Source organism: Dipteris shenzhenensis, chromosome 23, assembly GCF_047967505.1.
Source record: "Dipteris shenzhenensis isolate YYH24624 ecotype China chromosome 23, Dip_SZ_1.0, whole genome shotgun sequence".
Lineage (NCBI taxonomy): Eukaryota > Viridiplantae > Streptophyta > Polypodiopsida > Gleicheniales > Dipteridaceae > Dipteris > Dipteris shenzhenensis.
In genome coordinates this window covers 54,462,993-54,475,229 of record NC_141618.1, presented here as the reverse complement: position 1 = coordinate 54,475,229, position 12,237 = coordinate 54,462,993, and positions in this window count along the sequence as shown.

Sequence of the window (12,237 nt, the reverse complement as noted above, 5' to 3'; positions counted from 1 at the left end):
CAAAATTCAAAATTCTCAGAGGAATCCTCAACTACCGAGACCTTTACCACATTTCTAAGGCAGACCTCAAATTGCACAACCACCAGTCATGACAGTGTCTTATCAAGGGCTGACATTCTGTATTTAGAGAGGAAACTCTTCAAAAAGGGATGGCCACTAGCAAAACCAAGTCCCAAGAAGCTAGACGACATAACAAATAATCCAAGAATTGCGAGAAAAAAGAATCTTGATTTTTAGCTTTGAAAATTTTAAATTCTCAATAAGGCCTTCTCTAAGTGGACTAAAAATAATAACTTTTTATGAATCAAAGCCACCCATCAATTTTTTGTGCATATCTTTGAAATGATACTTTCACGGCTCCATTGTTTTTAGAGCACAGAGAGTTTATTTAGCCTGCTTCCAATCATAGTGGATTGATAAAAGAGTGCTAGGATATATATTGAGCTTGGAACATTGGAGAAACATTTCATTAAGGGAAGTAAACTGTTCTTCTACCTTAAACTTATCCTAAGAAGTGTAGTTGGCCCCCACTCAAGAAGTTGAATTAGCACTTTCTATAGGTAGATTTGATCTCTAATTTAGGCCAGCTCCGAAGCATTAATGAAATCTACTCCTATAGTATTCACCAATGAAAAAGAGGTAGTTGACAAGATAGGAGTTGTGGAAACACTCATGAGGCACCTCTCTAGTATAGTAGGCTCAAAGATGACACAAGGACCAGACTACAACCAAAAGCTCGGGATCTTCCCAACATCTCTCGTGCATTTAGTCAACATCTCATAGGTTGCCATTATTCACATTTTGTCAAAGTTGAATCTTGTTAAATAATATTAATGAATAGCATGTTTTGATCTTGTTTTGATGTGCCTAGTAGTTTTCCATATTTGTACAAAGTGAAAGGGACTTACCCAATTGGAGCAAAAGTAGATTAATAATAATAAAAGTCTGGCAAAGTATAATCGAATTGAGGTTTTGCAAGAGCTCTCTTAAATATGAATTTTAACATTGACTTTTGACATGTTTACAAGGAGCGAAAGAGATTGATGACACAATAATTGTGTGGAACACATACTTCTCAAATTGCAATGTGAATATGACCATTCACATTCATGTAATATGTTGATATCCTATCCATTCATGACCGTACTTGACGACTCTTAGTGGGCTCTTATATTTTTGACTCTCACAACATCTAGGGAAGGGTTCGTTTCCTCGGATTATAAGAGTCTATGGGAAAGAAAGCACAGTGTCTCTTACCCACATGATGTGTGGTTATCATACTTATATTATATATTATTATTGATTACAATACATGTTGCTTTCTCTCATAGTCCAAACCAAATTTACTTCAATCCAAATTTTTACAAGGTTTCACTCTTTTGATGCATGTTCTCGATTCGAGGGAGCATTCAGAGTTAGCACAAACGAATGGCTACATGCAAGGTGAAATGATGACATCACCCTTATTCACATGGTTGTCACAATATTATATAGCTTGCAATGACTTCTCAGATCTAGTGAGCATATTCTTATTCAAGTATTTCTTGGGGAAAATTTTCAAAATTCAAAATTCTTTTGACATCGCTAACTTAGTGATAGAACAGCATCCTTGACAATTGCAAGGAGCAAGGACCTTGTGTCATGTCTCATATTTTTTGATTTGCTCATTCTATTTTTTACATTTAGAAAGTTAATAAAATAGTACATAACTTTTTGGCTCTCTCATGCCAAGTCTAAGGAGCTTGCACTTGTGCTGCGGTTGTGGTATCTGGAAAAACAAGTTCTTGTTCATCTCTTGTGATGAAATCCCAATAGCCTTTACCCATCAAAAAATTGGAAATTCTAAACTTCCAAGCTTGATAGTTATTTTTGTCTAGCTTCTCACTCACAATTTGTGTGAGACTATTAGAGGCCATCCCAAACAAATACAACCAACAACTTACAATTACAAAAATAGAGATTTTGCCTAACAAGGGCAAGCAACACATTTTCTGCAAATGCAACCTTCCATCGCACAGACGGCCAAAACCACAAGTTTGCACATGATTCTTGAAACTAGTGACCATACAACCACTCCAAGTGACATTTATGCATAGACAGGCATTCACCACTACTCTATGCTTCTGAATGTCTCTGTGTCAAAGGTATAGACCCATAAGTGTAGTTGCATTCTCCCACCATAGCGATTCCTTGCACACACATCCAAAAATGGTCACTCCTTCGAAGTGCATCTTGCAAACTTGCGATGCAAAAACGAGGCCCGAAGTGGCACCATGGCAAAATGACATTGCTTGAATGTGTTAGAAGAGATACACCTGTGGAGCTGCAATAGTTGACTCTGGCTTTTAAGGATGTTATGAAGAAACCATAAGGAAGCTAACAACAAGAGAAGCCATGGTGAAGGACCGCACATGACAAAACTTGGAATTGATTGTGCCCATCATGGAATTGCTCGTGGATTGGCCCTACACCTCAGCTATCAAGTCGGTGGAGGGAGCCAACTAAAAGCAATGAGCATACACGAGACTGGCAAAGACTCCACCATCCCAGCTCCTCCTCGAAATCGCCTCGTAGGAATGATGCACTATTCAAAGGTTGTTGATGCAATAATTTAATAGAGCGTGTTAGAATAAGCTAATGCAGCGCCCTGGCTTTTTCACACACTTTGACCTTATGGCTGGAATTTGGACCTGGACACCTTATGGACACAACATTTAGTTGCTTAGGATTGTCAACTCTTGGCAAAGTTTACTACAGCATGTTGCAATAATTATTGCAGTGCTGATGCAATAACTAACACCTTGATTGAGTTGGTAGTTGATTTAATGACACCAAAATTTGTGTTCAGTGATGAAGATATTTTTTAAAAAGTCAACTCTAAATTATTGCATCACCATTGCAAAAATCTGGGCCAACTGGTGCATGAAATTTTTTGATATGTGGTTGGTGATAGCTGTCAGTGACTGTTGGAAGCTAATGTAGTGCCGATGAACACTAATGCAACGTGCAAGATCCCAACTTTAGTTTTGACCCTTTCACTCAATTTTTTGTGTTTTTTCAAATTTGTGGTTTTTGTACAATGTTATGTGGCTGCTCTTCTAACTATGTGAAGCATAAAAACAATAGAAACAACAACTTTTAAAACTCGAAATGAAGATGTTTGGTTTTTGACCAAACAAGGCACTTCCTGGGTCAAATCTTGCCCAAAAGCTGACTGTGATAGGTTGTTTTAGATGAGAAGAAGCTACTTAACATGAATCTAAAAATTTTATAAAAAGAAACAACTACAAAACTTCAGGTTTTCAACTTTTTCCAGCCCACTGGCCACTCTTTCGCTCCTACTCTCCTTTGCAACCAACTAATGGTTTCAGAAGGATAATAGCAAGAAATACAATAGTAAGAACCAAGCAAGGTTACTAACCTCCCTGGAGATAGCAGCAAAATTTGTTAAGTCGTTGACAGAGTCCAATGTGTCATCGGGATCTTCAACCAAGCCGCTTCAGAGAGCTCATCCTCCAAGCAACTTCCTTGTGGCAACTAATTCATATGCAGTTGCACAATGTTGTCACGGACACCGTCCTTGGATTCAATCCTAGTCACTACACGATCGTAAGGGGGAGGGAAATCAGAGGAATAGAGGAGAGAAACGTGAGCGTGGTGAAAGGGGAATCGATCATAAGCATAGCAACAAGCAAGGGTAAATAGAAAGGAAGCAAGACATCAACACAAGAAGGAAGGAATGCTGCTTTCTATTCCCAACACCAACAATGGAAGAATGAAGACCAAGTCAAATCACTTGGCTTTTATACATGGACCTTTTGAAGGGAGGTTTAACCCTAAAACATGGCCTTAGCCTTTTAGCCCCTAATTTCCCTCCTTGGCCCATGGCCTATAGTGAATGGAATAAAATAGGTTAGAAGATGTTACTTGCGTAACATGTGCCAAAATTTTATTATTATCAATGTACTTTTCCTCCAATCATGCAAGTCCCTTTCAATTTCTTCAAACATGGAAAACTACTATGCACACTGAAAGGAGATCAAAACATGCTATTCATTAATATTATTTAACAAGAGTCAACTTTGGCGCAATGTGAATAATCATATGGACATTGCAATTTGAGAAGTCGATATGTTGTAGACATAAATTGCATCGATGTCTTTCACTTTTTTGCATTAGAAAGTTTAAATGCTAAAGTTTAAAGAATAGTAAAACATTTCTTTTATGAGTACACCAAGATAGACCTTGATGATAATTTACTTAGAGTGCAAACACAAGGAAATCTTAAGATGCATCCATGCCTGACATTCGGTACCGTAGCACTACATGTCTTTGCCTTGGACATGAATGATAGCTTCATCAATGCTCAAACATGATTTATAATATTGTAGCTCCATCTTATCCCAATGGAAAGTTCTAATTACCAATTAAGTCTGGCATGGAAAGCTAACAAAGCATCAAGCTTGAAAAGTTGTTTGAAAATATGAAGGGACTAACATGGGAGTCTCCTTCCATGTGCATTGGCCATTGTGGAGGACTACTATAAATTTTGGTCATGCTTTACACTTGCAGCCCTCCTTTGGCAATAATGGCCATGCCTACAATGAATCATACTCGATCATTGCTCTGCCTTCACCATGGTCTTGAATTCTACCAAAAGCAGCCAAAAAAAACCTCTTTAGTTTTTTTCATTCTATTGCTATGTAAGCAACTTAGCAATCGCACACCATAGCCCAATGAGTGAACTTGGACAAAGTTCAATAATCTAACATATTGAACTTGCAAGTGTTAAGATGTGCATTAGTTCAGAAGCTTTGGTCTCCTTCTCAAGTGTGAATATAACTCGCTACTTAAATAAGCATACACAAGTTAGTTTGCTTCACAACCGTTTCGTGCATTTACTCTTCCAAAACATGCATCACATTATGCATGTCTTAGGCATAAGACATATGAAAACTGCTCTTATTGAGCATAAGAAAACCAAATATGATTGATCCAACCTTGGGCATATAACTTTCTAGCAACTACCTTATCAAATCATCATCTACAAGTTTTCCAATGCCTTTATCAAATGGTCTTGCAAGGCATATATTAAACATGTACTTCTATTTCAAAAATTGCATATCTATAGGCATAAAAATTATAGCTGCAACATTGTATTGTGAGAAGATGATTTTGGTATACCTGCAAAGGAAACCTCACTCTTCATCTTTCCTTTCCCTTATGGCATTCCATATTGTTTTTAAAGATAAATGGAGAAGAGAAAAGTTACCTATTCTAAAACACAACATATGCAGCCTCAAAAGAAGTTGCCTCTATTGTGACCTATAAAGAGACCTGATATGTTTCAAATTTTAGATTTATAACAACATGAAATTGTCGATCTCATTTTTGTTTTTTATTTGAGCACTAGAACACCCCAAACAAATACCGTATGCAAAAGTTATGACCAAAATATTGAACTATTGTCAAGTTGTCGTGTGCCATCTTCTTTATCTTACTTTAGGATGCTTCCAAGTGGTCACCAAATAGGAATCACCACCACTCTTGAAATGAAAACCTATTGAACTCTCTCTTAAGGGGATGATTCAAATGATACTCTATTTGTGAGGTGGCTGATATAAGAATGCTTCCTCATTTCTGTGCCCAAAGAGTAGTCGCAACATTTGAGCTTCTCAATGAGCTTGTTGAGTGATATGTTTGAAGCTCATGATCCTTTATAGACTTTCTAAAAAAAGAATGACCATATCTTGAGGAAGTAGATGCTATAGACTCAACAAATCTTGAACTGTAGAACTTGGTAGCTCTAATACCATGTTACAAAAGTGAAAAGATAGGTAACATGTAGCATACACACACCCATATATATATATATATATATATATAGAGAGAGAGAGAGAGAGAGAGAGAGGTAGGTTCAACTCATACTAGTACTAAGAAAATAAGTGCATATTTTTTGTTCATAGTCTTTGGAGGTGTTTATATAGCCTACCACATTAACACTATTCACCTCACCAAATTCTTGTTTTGCACATATTTTTCCATTTGTACTCTTTTGAGCTATTTATATAGCCTACCACATTAACATTATTCACCTAACAAAAAACATGAGTTGATAATTTTGTGTTATCAAATGGAGATCTTCACATATATTTATACATTATCATTTAGCTACCTTTTGTGCCTAGCATTATCCCATGAAAGTCATCATCAACTACATGAACATTAGTGCTACCTTGAGTATGAGAACCTAGGCTATTTGGTGTTGAACTTGAGCTTGAACTTGAGCTTATAATTTCATATATTTGAGGGTGATTTGATGTTCTAATATCAACCACACTTCATGCTATTAATCTTCCTAACCATGGACTAAGTATCTCTATGGTAGTGACACCAGTCCTTGAGCTAGATGCAACTCCAAGTTGTGCATGTCTTTGTTTCATTACCATCCACAAATCCTTGCTGATTAGAAAATGTTTCATGCAGAATCTCCAAGCTGGATAGTTATTTCTCCCAAGCTTCTCGCTCGTGATAATTAATGCAGTTAGAGATTATTCACTTGCCATTCTAACAAAGTGAACAAATCCTACAACAAAAGCTTTGGTCTCCTTCTCACATTTGGGTATAACTCACTGCTTGAATAAGCATACACAACCTACTCTACTTCACAACTCTTTTGTGCATTCACTCTTCCAAGACATGCATCACAGTTTGCGTGTCTTAGGCATAAGACATATGAAACATACACTTATTGAGCCTAAGAAAACCAAATATGATTGATCCACCCTTGAGCATATAATGTCTATACTTTCTAGCAACTACCTTCTCCACTCATCATTTACAAGTTGTGCAATGCCTCTAGCAAATGCTCTTGCAAAGCATATATTCAACATGTACTTCTATCTCAAAATTTGCACACATATAAGCATAAAAATTAATGCTACAATATGTTCATTGTATTGTGAGAATATGATTTTGATATACTTGCAAAGGAAACCTCACTCTACATCTTTCCTTTCCCTTATGGCAATCCATATTGCTTTAAAAGATAACAAGAGAAAAGTAAAGCTACGTATCTGCTCTAAATCACGACATATGCAGTCTCAAAAGAAGTTGCCTCTATTGTGATCTATAGAGAGACCTCATATGTTTAAAAATTTAGATCTATAACAATGTAAAGTTGTAGATCTTATTTTTATTTTTCAATAGATACCATATGCAAGTCATGACCAAAATATTGAATTGCTGTCAAGTTGTCTTGTGTCGCTTGCTTTATCTTGCTTCAGGATGCTTCCAAGTGGTCACCAAATAGGAATCATCACCACTCTTGAATTGAAACCCTATTGAACTCTCTTTGAAGGGATGATTCAAATAACACTCTATTTTTGAGGTAGCTGATATGAGAATCCTAGCTCATTTTGGTGCCCTAAGAGTAGTTACAACATCTGAGCTTCTCAATGAGCTTGTCAAGTGATAGGTTTGCAGCTCATGAGCCTTTCTAGACTTGCTACAAAATAAAAAGACATGATCTTGAGGAAGTAGATGCTATAGAATCAACAAATCTTCCAATGAAGTTGCAACAGGAAGTGTAGAATAAGATATCTCCACTAACAATGTTTGTTAAAGTGGATTTAGTGAGAAGCTAAGAGCTAGCTTCTTCTCAATGACTAATTGCTCCAATGCGTGGAGGAAGTCTCCACTAATGAGAGAGGTCACAGTGGATAAAGTGACACGAGAAGTGTAGAACTTGGTAGCTCTGATACATGTTACAAAAGTGAAGAGACAAGCAACACGTAGCACACACACACACACAGAGGTTCAACTTGTTCAATTCATGAAAACTCTATACATACACAAAATAGACCTAGTGTGCCTTACATGCATGGGCATTAAGTACCACTCATACTAGTACTACGAAAATAAGATAAGATAACTTATAATTCACATCCTCTACCTATCCTATCTAAGCTCATAGGATAGAACCGATTTTCACCATACATGTCAACAATCCATACTTCAACAAAATTAAATAAAACATGTGAAACATTAGCGCATTTGTAGTACTGTTCCTCCTCCATCATGGGGTTACCTTTACAATATTTTGCCAACATGCATTTGTTTTGTGCATATTTTGTGTTTGTAGTCTTTTGAGGTGTTTATATAGCCTAACACATTAACACTATTCTCCTCACCAAATTTTTGTTTTGCACATATTTTTGGATTTGTACTCTTTTGAGCTATTTGTATATCCTACACATTAACATTATTCACCTAACAAAAAAAAATTAGTGGATAAATTTGTTTTAGCAAATTGAGATCTTCACATATATTCATATATCATCATTCACCTACCTTTTGCACCTAGCATTATCCCTTTATTCTTTCTATATTTTGAACCAATATAAGAAAACAAATCAACATATGTTAGAACTTTGAAGCATGCAAGTAAGAGTTCAATTGCCTATGCAATGTTGACTCATCCACATGTCTATTAAACACAACATACTCTCTCCTACAGATATTATATTTATTGAGTCTTTTTGGGAAAATATGTCTTTGTTCTAGCTCTAGATTATATGGCTTCTTAACTTGCAACCTCTTAAGAACAACTTGTGAAAGAGTATAGATCAATCAATGTGAAAACAAGACATTTGAGACTCTGACAACATTTCAATTACACTACAACATCAAGACACGTCACCAACACTTGAAACTCACTACTATGTTTCCACTTTAACACATTCAATTTAATTCACTATTACCAAGATTCTTTATGCAATGCCATGCAATACATTTTTGACCACTTGTAGGAAAAATTTGAAAGTTTGCACCATTGCATTAATAAGAACATTCAAATATTATCCTACTAACTTAATAAGGACAAGTACACTATGATTTCACCTCCATAGTGTTATTCCAAGTAAACATTTTATGTTGTGTAAATCATGCAAGATTATTACCACCTCTAAGTATGACTATTTAAGCACATAATGTTGTCTTTGCCATTATTACAAAGGTCAAATGTAGGCATTCTCAATCTCTAGAGTAATATAAGGATGCATGTGCCCATGATCTTTTGCTAAATTAGAATTTCTTTCATTCGAATCATTTTATCTTTTGGCCACATATTAGTTTACATTATATTCAACTTCATGGGTAGCATATTCATTCTTCTCCTTTGTTGATGTTGGCCTTTACCTTCCCAATATTTTGACTTTTGTGTAGCCCAAATCATGTCTCCCATTAGTTCCCCTTATTTTATAGCTTCTCTTTTGTAATTCCCATGTGGAAAAATATTTGAAGTTTTTGTGCCAAAGGTCTTATGAGCCATAAGTTGCCCTTAATCTAGTTGCTTCTTTTTTTGTAACTCCCATGGAAAAAATACTTTAATTTAGTCTAGCCTAGGTCGTAGCCATTAGTTTCCTTTAATGTAGTAACTCATCTTTTGGAATTCCCGTGGGAATAAATATTCACCTTTTGTGTAGCCAAGAGTTTAAATGACATAATGGAAATCTATTAGCCAATTCTACTTGGGAAATAATGGAGAGCATGTAGCCACCATGATAGCCATTGTTCATAATATCACTTTGAACAAGTTCAAAGATAGTACACATACTTTACATTTAAATTTGAAACTTTCAATTTTAAATCCATTATATCAAAAAGTTTAGTTTTGAAGGGATAAGTGTTGCAAGGAACTATTTTGATAAGAAGTGCAATTTCCCCCCACTCAAGAAGTTGAATTAGCACTTTCTATAGGTAGATTTTATCTCTAATTTAGGCCAGCTCTGAAGGATTGGTGAAATCTGCTCCGATACTATTCACCTAAGGGAAATGAGATAGTTGATGAGATAGGAGTTGTGGGAACACTTATGAGGCACCCCTCTAGCATAGTAGGCTCAAAGATGACACAAGGACCAAACTGCAACCAAAAGTTCCAGATCTTCCTAACATCTCTCCGGCATTTAGTCAACATCTCAAAGGTTGCCATGCTTCAAAGGAATACATGCATTTTTTGTATGGACCCTGTTCCCCCATACCCTAAAATTTGGATGATGCTAGATACTTATTAAGTTGGCACCCCAAGGGTTCCTAATTCTACAGGCAACCATCCCCCTTTGTAGGAATTCCTCACTAAATAAATGCATGCATTGGCCCTAATTCTTCTCTTCTCCAAATCCTCATACATGGTAAATGGAAGCTTCCACTAAAACTATCACTACTAAAACTAACACTTTCATGCACGTTCTCTACACTTCTCACTACAAGTCCTTTAGCTAGATCCTAGCTACTTATACTTGCTAAACTATGCCCATGGCAACTATAAAATAGGCCTTAGCAAGGATTAAAATTTCTCAAAGCTAAAAATCAATATTATTTAATTTTCATAATTCCTAGATTATTTGATTCGCCCTCCATATTCTTCGTACCTACTTTTGTTGCCACCCATCCCATTTTACAGGCTTTCTTGGCTAAATACATGCATGCATTGGCTTGACTTCTTTTTCTTCTGCCACTAAAAATATCACTACCCAACTAACAGTTTCATGCACATTCTTTATGCTATTCACTTTTATAGTGTAATCGTGAGCATCACAAATCACTATTTAACAAAATCTTCAGCTTGAACCTAGTTGCTTATCCTTCTATGCCCATGAATACTACATGGTAGGCCTTAATGAGGATTCAAGTTTCTCAAATTGAAAAATCAAGATTTTTAAAGAATTTTCACAATTCCTAGATTATTTGCTTTGTTCTCCATCTTCTTGGCACCTACTTTTGATGGGAAAACTTCCCTATTTGTAGGCTTTCCACTCGAAATACATGCATGCATTGGCCCATTTGCTTCGTCATCTACCAGTAAAATATCACTACCTAACTAGCACCTTTATACACATCTACGCTCCTCACTTCTACACTGTAGTTGTGAGCATAGGATTCAAAGTTTCAAAGCCAGAAATCATGGATTTGTTTTATTTTCACAATTTGTAGATTATTTGCTTCATCCTCCTTCTTTGCACTTGCTTTTGCTAGAAGCCATCCCTTTGCAATATTTATATCCTTGCAAATCTATGCCCATCGTGACTATGTAGTAGCTCTTAGTAAGGATTCAAAATTCAAAGCTGAAATTCTTTTTGTTTTTTCATTTCTCAATTATTTGTCGTCCTCCATTTTATATGCATTATCTAGTTTCTTCTTCTTCTCCGACTAAAAATGTCATTGCCCAAGTAACACTTTCATGCACCTTCTCTATGCTCCTCACTTCTATAATGAGGTTGCGAGCATTACAAATCAATCTTTAGTACATCCTTCCTAGCTGCTTATCATTGCAAATCTATGCCCATGGTGACTTTGCACTAGTCCTTAGTGAGATTTTAAATCTTCCAAAGCTAAAAATCAATCTTTTTTTATTTTGTCGATTCTTGGATTATTAGGTTCATCGTCCATCTTTTTGGCACCTACTTCTATTGACATCCATACCATTTTCCAGGCATTCCTCTCTAAATACATGCATGCAATACACTGAGTTCTACTTCTTTTGCCACTAAAAATATGACTTCCTAACTAACACTATGGATGCGCAACGAAGTGGTGGCATTGTTGCATACATACACATTGGTGATGCCATAATGCATCAACACGTACGTGAAGCCGTCACTTTCAGTTTACCATGGAAGAGGAAAAGAGAGAAGAAACATGATACAATTGTGAAGATTGGGAATAACTCCAAGGAAATCTACAACGAAATGTAAAGGTGTGATATTACATTCATGGAGAGAGGCTCATGTATAAAGGAAAGGAATGGAAGAAATACAAGAGAGGAGAAGTGAGGGAAAGGGCATCAAAGGAGAGGTGTTTTGGACTAAGGGGGGGTAGAAGGGAGCATAGCTACATGGAAGGATGGTGGCAAATGAAGAGTGCGTGTCATATTACAAAGAAAAAGCCTTCTTAAATAGGCAAGGTGAGGTTGTAGCCCTCCAAATAAAATAATGCTACTTTTCCAAGTTTGTCTTTTTCCAAGCCCTTAGTCGGCCGCACCATGAATTGAAAGCGACAATAGTTGGGCTTCTTTTTTCCTATGCTCCAAACCATATCTTAGGCCCTTTGATTTGATCCCCATTATTTTATATTTTGGATGGGTTGGCACAATGATGCTTTGCCACCTCAATCCATTTCCCCTAATATTTTATATATCTTGGCCCATGGGTGGCTCATGATTCTCATCCTCCCAAATTA